Source organism: Oncorhynchus gorbuscha, linkage group LG01 (genome assembly GCF_021184085.1).
Source record: "Oncorhynchus gorbuscha isolate QuinsamMale2020 ecotype Even-year linkage group LG01, OgorEven_v1.0, whole genome shotgun sequence".
NCBI classification, from domain to species: Eukaryota; Metazoa; Chordata; class Actinopteri; order Salmoniformes; family Salmonidae; genus Oncorhynchus; species Oncorhynchus gorbuscha.
Genome location: NC_060173.1, coordinates 30,075,498 through 30,090,247, shown reverse-complemented (window position 1 = coordinate 30,090,247; position 14,750 = coordinate 30,075,498). Strand labels below are relative to the sequence as shown.

Below are 14,750 nucleotides of genomic sequence, written 5' to 3'. Positions count from 1 at the left end.
GTGTGCATCACAGCAGCAAGATTTGTGACCTGTTGCCACGAGAAAAGGGCAACCAGTGAAGAACACACACCATTGTAAATACAACCCATATTTATGCTTATTTATTTTATCTTGTGTCCTTCACCATTTGTACATTGTTAAAACACTGTATATATATAATATGATATGTGTAATGACTTTATTGTTTTGAAACTTCTGTATGTGTAATGTTTACTGTTAACTTTTATTGTTTATTTCACTTTATATATTCACTTGATATATTATCTACCTCACTTGCTTTGGCAATGTTAACACATGTTTCCCATGCCAATAAAGCCCTTGAATTGAATTGAGAGAGAGACAGAGTGAGAGACAGAGTGAGAGACAGAGAGAGAGACAGAGAGAGAGACAGAGAGAGAGACAGAGAGAGAGACAGAGACAGAGACAGAGAGAGAGAGAGAGAGAGAGAGAGAGAGAGAGAGAGAGAGAGAGAGACAGAGAGACAGAGAGAGACAGAGAGAGAGAGAGAGAGAGAGAGAGAGAGAGACAGAGACAGAGATGCAGACAGATGCTTTTCGGATGCAGACAGTAGGGCCATGGGGCTTCAGGCACAGATCAGATTTAACACACAAAGTCACAGTTGCACACACACACACACATGCACACGCACACATGCACGCACACATGCACGCACACATGCACACATACACATGCACACACTGAGGAGAATAAAGAAAGTCGCACCCAAACATGAAAGTGTAAAAGTGAGGACACTTCACAAATATTTCAATGGATCTAAGTTCCTGATTTGATTAAGTAATAATCATACCTCTTGATCTGTGCGTCTCTAAAATACAGTGACAACTGTTTTGTTGTTTTGGCAATGATACAATGACTAAGAGGTTAAAGTGCAGACTGTCAGCTTTAATTTGAGGGTATTTTTCATCCATATCAAGTGAATAATGATGAGTGACAAAGTTACACAGACACAAATATCATACCCCCATGACATGCTAACCTATAACCATGACAATAACGGGAGGTTAGCATTTTATATCATACCCCCATGACATGCTAACCTATAACCATGACAATAACAGGGGAGGTTAGCATTTTATATCATACCCCCATGACATGCTAACCTATAACCATGACAATAACGGGAGGTTAGCATTTTATATCATACCCCCATGACATGCTAACCTATAACCATGACAATAACAGGGGAGGTTAGCATTTTATATCATACCCCCATGACATGCTAACCTATAACCATGACAATAACGGGAGGTTAGCATTTCATATCATACCTCCATGACATGAAAATATATTTAAAAAAAATATATGCCATTTAGCAGAAGCTTTTATCCAAAGCGACTTACAGTCATGTGTGCATACATTCTACGTGTGGGTGGTCCCGGGGATCGAACCCACTACCCTGGCGTTACAAGCGCCATGCTCTACCAACTGAGCTACACAGGACCACATGCTAAACTATAACCATGACAATAACAGGGGAGGTTAGCATTTTATATCATACCCCCATGACATGCTAACCTATAACCATGACAATAACGGGAGGTTAGCATTTTATATCATACCCCCATGACATGCTAACCTATAACCATGACAATAACAGGGGAGGTTAGCATTTTATATCATACCCCCATGACATGCTAACCTATAACCATGACAATAACAGGGGAGGTTAGCATTTTATATCATACCCCCATGACATGCTAACCTATAACCATGACAATAACAGGGGAGGTTAGCATTTTATATCATACCCCCATGACATGCTAACCTATAACCATGACAATAACGGGAGGTTAGCATTTTATATCATACCCCCATGACATGCTAACCTATAACCATGACAATAACAGGGAGGTTAGCATTTTATATCATACCCCCATGACATGCTAACCTATAACCATGACAATAACGGGAGGTTAGCATTTTATATCATACCCCCATGACATGCTAACCTATAACCATGACAATAACGGGAGGTTAGCATTTTATATCATACCCCCATGACATGCTAACCTATAACCATGACAATAACGGGAGGTTAGCATGTTATATCATACCCCCATGACATGCTAACCTATAACCATGACAATAACAGGGGAGGTTAGCATTTTATATCATACCCCCATGACATGCTAACCTATAACCATGACAATAACAGGGGAGGTTAGCATTTTATATCATACCCCCATGACATGCTAACCTATAACCATGACAATAACAGGGAGGTTAGCATTTTATATCATACCCCCATGACATGCTAACCTATAACCATGACAATAACAGGGGAGGTTAGCATTTTATATCATACCCCCATGACATGCTAACCTATAACCATGACAATAACAGGGGAGGTTAGCATTTTATATCATACCCCATGACATGCTAACCTATAACCATGACAATAACAGGGAGGTTAGCATTTTATATCATACCCCCATGACATGCTAACCTATAACCATGACAATAACAGGGAGGTTAGCATTTTATATCATACCCCCATGACATGCTAACCTATAACCATGACAATAACAGGGGAGGTTAGCATTTTATATCATACCCCCATGACATGCTAACCTATAACCATGACAATAACGGGAGGTTAGCATTTTATATCATACCCCCATGACATGCTAACCTATAACCATGACAATAACGGGGGGTTAGCATTTTATATCATACCCCCATGACATGCTAACCTATAACCATGACAATAACGGGAGGTTAGCATTTTATATCATACCCCCATGACATGCTAACCTATAACCATGACAATAACGGGAGGTTAGCATTTCATATCATACCTCCACGACATGCTAACCTATAACCATGACAATAACAGGGGAGGTTAGCATTTTATATCATACCCCATGACATGCTAAACTATAACCATGACAATAACAGGGGAGGTTAGCATTTTATATCATACCCCCATGACATGCTAACCTATAACCATGACAATAACAGGGGAGGTTAGCATTTCATATCATACCTCCATGACATGCTAACCTATAACCATGACAATAACAGGGGAGGTTAGCATTTTATATCATACCCCCATGACATGCTAACCTATAACCATGACAATAACAGGGGAGGTTAGCATTTCATATCATACCTCCATGACATGCTAACCTATAACCATGACAATAACAGGGGAGGTTAGCATTTTATATCATACCCCCATGACATGCTAACCTATAACCATGACAATAACAGGGGAGGTTAGCATTTCATATCATACCTCCATGACATGCTAACCTATAACCATGACAATAACAGGGGAGGTTAACATCTTGGGGGGAGTATGATATTTGTGCACTAAAACTTTCTGGATGTGGATAAAAAATACCCTCAAATTAAAGCTGACAGTCTGCACTTTAACCTCATAGTCAGAGTATAATTTCAAATCCAAAGTGCTGAAGTACAGAGCCAAAACAACAACAAAAAAAGTGTCACTGTTACAATACTTTTGGAGCTCACTGAAGTTGTATGTGTCTAAAAAATCATTATAGGACGGCCACATAGACCTTCATTCCTCTCTATTAAATTCAACTCGCCCTCTCCTTCCTCTCTCATCCCACTAGCATATTTCTCTTTCTACTTCAGTGCAGCATTAGATTTACATCAGAAAGTGATGGAGAGTGAAATAAGGTGCTATTATTATCATCCAGACATCCAGACACTATTTTCTCTCCTCCTCTTCTCTTCATCTCCTCCTCATCATCATATTCTCCTATTCTCTTCATCTCCTCTCCTCCTCTTCTCTTCATCTCCTCCTCATCATCATATTCTCCTCCTCTTCTCTTCATCTCCTCTCCTCCTCTTCTCTTCATCTCCTCCTCATCTCCTCCTCTTCTCTTCATCTCCTCCTCATCATATTCTCCTCCTATTCTCTACACCCCATCTCCTCCTCTTCTCTACACTCCATCTCCTCTTCTCTACACACCTTCTCCACCTATTCCCTCAATCTCCTCCTCTTCTCTACACCCCATCTCCTCCTCTTCTCTTCATCTCCTCTTCATCATATTCTCCTCCTCTTCTCTTCATCTCCTCCTCTTCTCTACATCCCATCTCCACCTATTCTCTCCATCTCCTCCTCTTCTCTACACACCTTCTCCTCCTCTTCTCTACACACCTTCTCCACCTCTTCTCTACATCCCATCTCCACCTATTCTCTCCATCTCCTCTTCTCTACACACCTTCTCCTCCTCTTCTTTACACACCTTCTCCACCTCTTCTCTTCATCTCCTCCTCTTCTCTACACACCTTCTTCTCCTCTTCATCTCCTCCTCTTCTCTACACACCTTCTCCACCTCTTCTCTTCATCTCCTCCTCTTCTCTACACACCTTTCTCCTCCTCTTCTCTTCATCTCCTCCTCTTCTCTACACACCTTCCCCTCTTCTCTACACACCTTCTTCTCCTCTTCTCTTCATCTCCTCCTCTTCTCTACACACCTTCTTCTCCTCTTCTCTACACACCTTCTCCTCTTCTCTTCATCTCCTCCTCTTCTCTACACACCTTATTCTCCTCTTCTCTTCATCTCCTCCTCTTCTCTACACCCCATCTCCTCCTCTTCTCTTCATCCCCTCCTCATCATATTCTCCTCCTATTCTCTTCATCTCCTCTTCTCTACACCCCATCTCCTCCTCTTCTCTACATCTCCTCCTCTTCTCTACATCCCATCTCCACCTATTCTCTCCATCTCCTCCTCTTCTCTACACACCTTCTCCTCCTCTTCTCTACACACCTTCACCTCTTCTCTACATCCCATCTCCACCTATTCTCTCCATCTCCTCCTCTTCTCTACACACCTTCTCCTCCTCTTCTTTACACACCTTCTCCACCTCTTCGCTTCATCTCCTCCTCTTCTCTACATACCTTCTTCTCCTCTTCATCTCCTCCTCTTCTCTACACACCTTCTCCACCTCTTCTCTTCATCTCCTCCTCTTCTCTACACACCTTCTCCTCCTCTTCTCTTCATCTCCTCCTCTTCTCTACACACCTTCCCCTCTTCTCTACACACCTTCTCCTCCTCTTCTTTACACACCTTCTCCACCTCTTCTCTTCATCTCCTCCTCTTCTCTACACACCTTCTTCTCCTCTTCATCTCCTCCTCTTCTCTACACACCTTCTCCACCTCTTCTCTTCATCTCCTCCTCTTCTCTACACACCTTCTCCTCCTCTTCTCTTCATCTCCTCCTCTTCTCTACACACCTTCCCCTCTTCTCTACACACCTTCTTCTCCTCTTCTCTTCATCTCCTCCTCTTCTCTACACACCTTCTTCTCCTCTTCTCTTCATCTCCTCCTCTTCTCTACACCCCATCTCCTCCTCTTCTCTTCATCTCCTCCTCATCATATTCTCCTCCTATTCTCTTCATCTCCTCCTCTTCTCTATACCCCATCTCCTCCTCTTCTCTACATCTCCTCCTCTTCTCTACATCCCATCTCCTCCTATTCTCTTCATCTCCTCCTCTTCTCTACACCCCATCTCCTCCTCTTCTCTACATCTCCTCCTCTTCTCTACATCCCATCTCCACCTATTCTCTCCATCTCCTCCTCTTCTCTACACCCCATCTCCTCCTCTTCTCTTCATCTCCTCCTCATCATATTCTCCTCCTATTCATCTCCTCCTCTTCTCTACACCCCATCTCCTCCTCTTCTCTACATCTCCTCCTCTTCTCTACACACCTTCTCCTCTCCTCTTCATCTCCTCCTCTTCTCTACACACCTTCTCCACCTCTTCTCTTCATCTCCTCCTCTTCTCTACACACCTTCTCCTCCTCTTCTCTTTATCTCCTCCTCTTCTCTACACACCTTCCCCTCTTCTCTACACACCTTCTCTTCTCTTCATCTCCTCCTCTTCTCTACACACCTTCTCCTCTTCTCTACACACCTTCTCCTCATCTCCTCCTCTTCTCTACACACCTTATTCTCCTCTTCTCTTCATCTCCTCCTCTTCTCTACACCCCATCTCCTCCTCTTCTCTACACCCCATCTCCCCCTCTTCTCTACACACCTTCTCCACCTATTCTCTCCATCTCCTCCTCTTCTCTACACACCTTCTCCTCCTCTTCTCTACACACCTTCTCCACCTCTTCTCTTCATCTCCTCTCCTCTACACACCTTCTCCTCCTCTTCTCTTCATCTCCCTCCCTCCCTCTCCCCACATACATCTCCCTCCCTCCTTCTCCTCCTCCTCATCTCCCTCTCCCCACATACATCTCCCTCCCTGCCTCTCATCTCCATCTCCCTCTCCCCACATACATCTCCCTCCCTCCCTCTCATCTCCCTCTCCCTCTCCCCACATACATCTCCCTCCCTCCCTCTCCTCCTCCTCATCTCCCTCCCTGCCTCTCATCTCCATCTCCCTCTCCCCACATACATCTCCCTCCCTCTCATCTCCCTCTCCCTCTCCCCACGTACATCTCCCTCCCTCCCTCTCCTCCTCCTCATCTCCCTCTCCCTCTCCCCACATACATCTCCCTCCCTCCCTCTCATCTCCCCACATACATCTCCCTCTCCTCTCCCCACATACATCTCCCTCCCTCCCTCATCTCCCTCTCCCTCTCCCCACATACACCTCCCTCCATCCCTCTCGTCCTCCTCATCTCCCTCTTCCTCTCCCCACATACATCTCCCTCCCTCCCTCTTCTCCTCCTCATCTCCCTCTCCCCACATACATCTCCCTCCCTCCCTCTTCTCCTCCTCATCTCCCTCTCCCCACATACATCTTATCCCTCCCTCCCTCCCTCTCATCTCCCTCTCCCTCTCCCCACATACATCTCCCTCCCTCTCCTCCTCCTCTCCCTCTCCCCACATACATCTCCCTCCCTCTCCTCTCCCCTCATCTCCCTCTCCCTATCCCCACATACATCTCCTCCCCTCTCCTCCTCCTCATCTCCCTCTCCCTCTCCCCACATACATCTTATCCCTCCATCTCCCTCTCCCTCTCCCCACATACATCTTATCCCTCCATCTCCCTCCCTCTCCCCACATACATCTTATCCCTCCATCTCCCTCTCCCCACATACATCTCCCTCTCCCCACATACATCTTATCCCTCCATCTCCCTCTCCCTCTCCCTCTCCCCACATACATCTCCCTCCTCCCTCTCCTCCTCCCATCTCCCTCTCCCTACATACATCTCCCTCCCTCCCTCTCCTCCTCCTCATCTCCCTCCCTCTCCCCACATACATCTCCCTCCCTGCCTCTCATCTCCCTCTCCCTCTCCCCCACATACATCTCCCTCCCTGCCTCATCTCCCTCTCCCCACATACATCTCCCTCTCCCTCTCCCCACATACATCTCCCTCCCTCCCTCTCCTCCTCCTCATCTCCCTCTCCCTCTCCCCATACACCTCCCTCCCTCCCTCTCGTCCTCCTCATCTCCCTCTCCCTCTCCCCACATACATCTCCCTCCCTCCCTATTCTCCCCATCTCCCTCTCCCCACATACATCTTATCCCTCCATCTCCCTCTCCCTCTCCCCACATACATCTCCCTCCCTCCCTCTCCTCCTCCTCATCTCCCTCTCCCTACATAAATCTCCCTCCCTCCTCTCCTCCTCCTCATCTCCATCTCCCTCTCCCCACATACATCTCCCTCCCTGCCTCTCATCTCCCTCTCCCTCTCCCCACATACATCTCCCCCTCCCTGCCTCTCATCTCCCTCTCCCTCTCCCCACATACATCTCCCTCCCTGCCTCTCATCTCCCTCTCCCTCTCCCCACATACATCTCCCTCCCTCCCTCTCCTCCTCCTCATCTCCCTCTCCCTCTCCCCACATACACCTCCCTCCCTCCCTCTCGTCCTCCTCATCTCCCTCTCCCTATTCTCCTCCTCATCTCCCTCTCCCCACATACATCTTATCCCTCCATCTCCCTCTCCCACTCCCCACATACATCTCCCTCCCTCCCTCTCCTCCTCCTCATCTCCCTCTCCCTCTCCCCACATACATCTTATCCCTCCATCTCCCTCTCCCTCTCCCCACATACATCTCACTCTCCCCACATACATCTTATCCCTCCATCTCCCTCTCCCTCTCCCCACATACATCTCCCTCCCTCCCTCTCCTCCTCATCTCCCTCTCCCCACATACATCTCCCTCCCTCCCTCCCTCTCCTCCTCATCATCTCCCTCTCCCTCTCCCCACATACATCTCCCTCCCTCCCTCTCCTCCTCCTCATCTCCCTCTCCCCACATACATCTCCATCCCTCCCTCCCTCTCCTCCTCCTCATCTCCCTCTCCCTCTCCCCACATACATCTTATCCCTCCATCTCCCTCTCCCTCTCCCCACATACATCGTTTCCCTCCATCTCCCTCTCCCTCTCCCCACATACATCTCACTCTCCCCACATACATCTTATCCCTCCATCTCCCTCTCCCTCTCCCCACATACATCTCCCTCCCTCTCCTCCTCCTCATCTCCCTCTCCCCACATACATCTCCCTCCCTCCCTCTCCTCCTCCTCATCTCCCTCTCCCTCTCCCCACATGCATCTCCCTCCCTCCCTCATCTCCCTCTCCCCACATACATCTCCCTCCCTCCCTCTCATCTCCCTCTCCCTCTCCCCACATACATCTCCCTCCCTCCCTCTCCTCCTCCTCATCTCCCTCTTGCTCTCCTCTTCTCTACACACCTTCTCCACCTATTCCCTCCATCTCCTCCTCTTCTCTACACCCCATCTCCTCCTCTTCTCTTCATCTCCTCCTCATCATATTCTCCTCCTATTCTCTTCATCTCCTCCTCTTCTCTACACCCCATCTCCTCCTCTTCTCTACATCTCCTCCACCTATTCTACATCCCATCTCCACCTATTCTCTCCATCTCCTCCTCTTCTCTACACACCTTCTCCTCCTCTTCTCTACATCACCATCTCCACCTATTCTCTTCATCTCCACCTCTTCTCTACACACCTTCTCCTCTTCATCTCCTCCTTTCTCTACACACCTTCTCCACCTATTCCCTCCATCTCCTCCTCTTCTCTACACCCCATCTCCTCCTCTTCTCTCATCTCCTCCTCATCATATTCTCCTCCTCTTCTCTTCATCTCCTCCTCTTCTCTACACACCTTCTCCACCTCTTCTCTACATCCCATCTCCACCTATTCTCTCCATCTCCTCCTCTTCTCTAGACACCTTCTCCTCCTCTTCTCTACACACCTTCTCCACCTCTTCTCTTCATCTCCTCCTCTTCTCTACACACCTTCTTCTCCTCTTCATCTCCTCCTCTTCTCTACACACCTTCTCCACCTCTTCTCTTCATCTCCTCCTCTTCTCTACACACCTTCTCCTCTTCTCTTCATCTACTCCTCTTCTCTACACACCTTCTCCTCTTCTCTACACACCTTCTTCTCCTCTTCTCTTCATCTCCTCCTCTTCTCTACACACCTTCTTCTCCTCTTCTCTACACACCTTCTTCTCCTCTTCTCTACACACCTTCTTCTCCTCTTCTCTTCATCTTCTCCTCTTCATCTTCTCCCTTCTCTACACACCTTCTCCTCTTCTCTACACACCTTCTTCTCCTCTTCTCTTCATCTCCTCCTCTTTACACACTTCTTCTCCTCTTCTCTCATCTCCTCCTCTTCTCTACACCCTTCTCCACCTCTTCTCTTCATCTCCTCCTCTCTCTTCATCTCCTCCTCTCTCTACACACCTTCTTCTCCTCTTCTCTACACACCTTCTCCACCTCTTCTCTCCATCTCCTCCTCTTCTCTACACACCTTATTCTCCTCTTCTCCACATCTCCTCCTCTTCTCTACACCCCATCTCCTCCTCTTCCCTACACCCCATCTCCTCCTCTTCTCTCCCCCCATCTCCCCTCTTCTCCACATACACACCTTCTTCTCCTCCCTCTTCATCTCCTCCTCTTCTCTTCATCTCCTCCTCTTCTCTACACACCTTCTTCTCCTCCCTTCTCTACACACCTTCTCTCCCTCCTCTTCTCTTCATCTCCTCCTCTCTCCACACACCTTATTCTCCTCTTCTCTTCATCTCCTCCTCTTACTCTATACCCCATCTCCTCCTCTTCTCTACACCCCATCTCCTCCTATTCTCTCCACCCCATCTCCCCCATCTTCTCTACACACCTTCTCCACCTATTCTCTCCATCTCCTCCTCTTCTCTACACACCTTCTCCACCTCTTCTCTTCATCTCCTCCTCTTCTTTACATCTCCTCCTCTTCTCTACACACCTTCTTCTCCTCTTCCTACACACCTTCTCCACCTCTTCTCTCCATCTCCTCCTCTTCTCTACACACCTTATTCTCCTCTTCTCTTCATCTCCTCCTCTTCTCTCCACCCCATCTCCTCCTCTTCTCTACACCCCATCTCCTCCTCTTCTCTACACCCCTTCTCCCCTCTTCTCTACACACCTTCTCCTCCTCTTCTCTCCATCTCCTCCTCTTCTCTCATCTCCTCCTCTTCTCTACACACCTTCTTCTCCTCTTCTCTACACACCTTCTTCTCCTCTTCTCTTCATCTCCTCCTCTTCTCTACACACCTTATTCTCCTCTTCTCTTCATCTCCTCCTCTTCTCTATACCCCATCTCCTCCTCTTCTCTACACCCCATCTCCTCCTATTCTCTACACCCCATCTCCCCCTCTTCTCTACACACCTTCTCCACCTATTCTCTCCATCTCCTCCTCTTCTCTACACACCTTCTCCTCCTCTTCTCTACACACCTTCTCCACCTCTTCATCTCCTCCTCTCCTCTACACACCTTCTCCTCCTCTTCTCTTCATCTCCTCCTCTTATCTTCACCCCATCTCCTCCTCCTCTTCATCTCCTCCTCATCATCTGCTCCTCCTCATCTACTCCTCTTCTTCTCTTTCTCTTCTCCCCATCTCCTCCTCATCATCTGCTCCTCCTCATCTACTCCTCTTCTTCTCTTCATCTCCTTCTCTTCTCCACATCTCCTCCTCATCATCTTCTCCTCCTCTTCATATTCTTATCTTCATCTTCTCTCCCCACATACATCTCCCTCCCTCCTCTCATCTCCCTCTCCCTCTCCCCACATACATCTTATCCCTCCATCTCCATCTCCCTCTCCCCACATACATCTCCCTCCCTCACTCTCATCTCCCTCTCCCTCTCCCCACATACATCTCCCTCCCTCCCTCTCCTCCTCCTCATCTCCCTCTCCCTCTCCCCACATACATCTCCCACCCTCCCTCTCCTCCACCTCATCTCCCCACATACATCTCCCTCTCCCTCTCTCCACATACATCTCCCTCCCTCCCTCATCTCCTCTCTCCCTCTCCCCACATACACCTCCCTCCATCCCTCTCGTCCTCCTCATCTCCCTCCCCTCTCCCCACATACATCTCCCTCCCTCCCTCTCTCTCCTCATCTCCCTCCCCTCTCCCCACATACATCTTATCCCTCCATCTCCCTCTCCCTCTCCCCACATACACCTCCCTCCCTCTCTCTCCTCCTCTCTCCCTCTCCCTCCCCCACATACATCTTATCCCTCCATCTCCCTCTCCCTCTCCCCACATACATATTATCCCTCCATCTCCCTCTCCCCACATACATCTCCCTCTCCCCACAAACATCTTATCCCTCCATCTCATTTAAGTCATTTAGCAGATCTCCCTCTCCCTCTCCCTCTCCCCACATACATCTCCCTCCCTCCCTCTCCTCCTCCTCATCTCCCTCTCCTCTCCCTCTCCCCACATACATTTCCCTCCCTCCCTCTCCCCACATACATCTCCCTCCCTCTCCTCCTCCTCATCTCCCTCTCCCCACATAAATCTCCCTCCCTGCCTCTCATCTCCCTCTCCCTCTCCCCACATACATCTTATCCCTCTCCTCCTCCTCATCTCCCTCTCCCCACATACATCTCCCTCCCTGCCTCTCATCTCCCTCTCCCTCTCCCCACATACATCTCCCTCCCTCCTCATCTCCCTCTCCCCACATACATCTCCCTCTCCCCTCCCCCACATACATCTCCCTCCCTCCCTCCCTCTCCTCCTCCTCATCTCCCTCTCCCTCTCCCCACATCCACTCTCCCTCCCTCCTCATCTCCCTCTCCCCACATACATCTCCCTCCCTCCCTATTCTCCTCCTCATCTCCCTCTCCCTCACATACATCTTATCCCTCCATCTCCTCTCTCCCCTCTCCCCTCATACATCTCCCTCCCTCCCTCATCTCCCTCTCCCTCTCCCCACATACATCTCCCTCCCTCCCTCTCCTCCTCCTCATCTCCCTCTCCCTCTCCCCACATACATCTTATCCCTCCATCTCCCTCTCCCTCTCCCCACATACATCTCCCCCTCCCTCCCTCTCATCTCCCTCTCCCCACATACATCTCCCCTCCCTCTCCTCTCCTCCTCCTCATCTCCCTCTCCCCACATACATCTCCCTCCCTCCCTCTCCTCCTCCTCATCTCCCTCTCCCTCTCCCCACATACATCTCCCTCCTCCCTCTCCTCTCCCCTCTCCCTCTCCCCTCCCCCATACATCTCCTCCTCCCTCTCCTCTCCCTCTCCCTCTCCCCACATACATCATATCCCTCCATCTCCCTCTCCCTCTCCCCACATACATCTCACTCTCCCCACATACATCTTATCCCTCCATCTCCCTCTCCCTCTCCCCACATACATCTCCCTCCCTCCCTCTCCTCCTCCTCATCTCCCTCTCCCTCTCCCCACATACATCTCCCTCCCTCCCTCTCTCTCCTCCTCATCTCCCTCTCCCCACATACATCTCCTCCCTCCCTCTCATCTCCCTCTCCCCACATACATCTCCCTCCCTCCCTCTCATCTCCCATCTCCCTCTCCCCACATACATCTCCCTCCCTCCCTCTCCTCATCTCCTCTTGCTCTCCCCCATACATCTCCTCTCCTCCTCATCTCCCTCTTCCTCTCCCCACATACATCTTATCCCTCCATCTCCCTCTCCCTTCTCCCCACATACATCGTATCCCTCCATCTCCCTCCCTCCCTCTCCTCCTCCTCATCTCCCTCTCCCTCTCCCCACATACATCGTATCCCTCCATCTCCCTCCCTCCCTCTCCTCCTCCTCATCTCCCTCTCCCTCTCCCCACATACATCTTTTCCCTCCATCTCCCTCTCCTCACATACATCTTATCCCTCCATCTCCCTCCCTCCCTCTCCTCCCTTATATCCTTCTCCCTCCTTCCTCTGTAATATTTGCCGACAGTGCAGATTTTCCCAGCATGCGTGTCTTCTGTGTTAGCAACACCTTAACAACCAGGGTCGTAATGTGATCCATATTGCTCTATAATATTCCACATCTCACAATAAACACTAGCAGTCACATATTTACACCCAGCTTATTTTGCAATTCTGCAGAGGGCTTTGGTGGTGGGGCGGATGGTAGACACAGCTTTTGATGCTGATTAAGTCACTAGGCTAGATAACAAAAGTCACAAACTACAAGACACCCCTTCTCTTCACACAAACTTTTTCTTTGTGAGAGTGTCAGCAATAAGCTCACTTGCTGAAAACACAAAGTAATGGATCCTATTCAAGTGCTCTTTTGCCACGTGACTGTTTTGTCCCAAATTAGTGGGTTTCTACTGTTTTTACATCTTCCAAAAGATGTGCATGCTTTGTCATCACAGTAACTTAAGGGCTGGCAATCTAACACATACACACATGCTCTGCTTTGCGTGTGCATCAGAAAAACAAAAAGGGTAACAATTGAATAAGAAATTATGAAATTACGGCCATTATGATGCATTGAGGTCTTTGATCTGAATAATGTCATAATTGGTATTTTGATGAGGGAATGTTCTGCTATCGGTAGAGTTCTGGAAGCACTTTGATTAAACTCTGTTTTGTTTAGGAACATTCTAATCTAAACTGCTTAGTGTTTTCTATTCTCACAATATTTTAGCCAGGAAATAACAATGAACAAGTGTGTTCTCCTTCTTCCTTTCTCTCTTCCTTGCATTCGTTGGGTTACACAATCCCACTTTATTCCCTTCCCTGGTTTAGTGCCAGGGAAGGGAATAAAGTGGGATTGTGTAACCCAGTTCAACACCCAGTGTAACCCACTTGTGTAACAGTTCAACAACCCAGTTCAACACCTGATTGTGGGACACATAAGGCCTTAGAACGTGTTACATTTACATTACATTTAAGTCATTTAGCAGACGCTCTTATCCAGAGCGACTTATATAGTGTTTTGTATAAATGCATTCTCTTCATGTGTCCTCTCCTCTCTCCTGAACCACAGAGGAGCTCCTGGAACAATGTAATAGACGAGTCACATGACCCAGAAAGAGGTCAGGAGTCATGCAGCCCCAGACTGTCAGTGGACCAGAGTCTGACAGGGAATAAACCTTGTCAACAAATTGTGTTATTGTTTAAATTCATGCAGCCTTATTGAATTTACAGGGAGATGATACCTTCACCTGGAAACAGAGGGACAAATGAATTAGCGAAAGACTCCGGGCCGTGGTAGGCAGGATGGACACCTCATCCCTCCATCTCTCTGTCTCCTCGGTAGAGGTGGAACTACATTAAAAGGGCCTATCATCTCCCAGGACAGTGCGTTGCGCTGCAGAGTTGGTCATGATTGTCTATAGTCTCACATCTTCATGTAATCAGGCTCTGTGTTGATTGAGTTGGGCCGCACGGATTCATCTGTCCTTCCCTGCAATGCACTGACTAACAATACTCAGAGTGAGAGAGGGGGGAGATGAAGGTATTCACTCATCTTGATTCGTAAGAAACATAGAATAAAGTATTCATAGAACTTTT

The 14,750-nt window shown here is 48.6% G+C and overlaps 1 protein-coding gene and 1 non-coding gene across 2 annotated transcripts in view; both read right to left on the bottom strand.

Moving 5' to 3' along the window:
* The window catches only part of LOC124004622 (WW domain-containing oxidoreductase-like), a 134,542-nt gene that overhangs the window by 42,308 nt on the left and 77,484 nt on the right, over positions 1 to 14,750 (bottom strand). The window lies entirely within an intron of this gene.
* Positions 1,386 to 1,465, bottom strand: trnat-ugu. The gene has a single exon. It is a non-coding gene; the product is annotated as a tRNA-Thr (tRNA).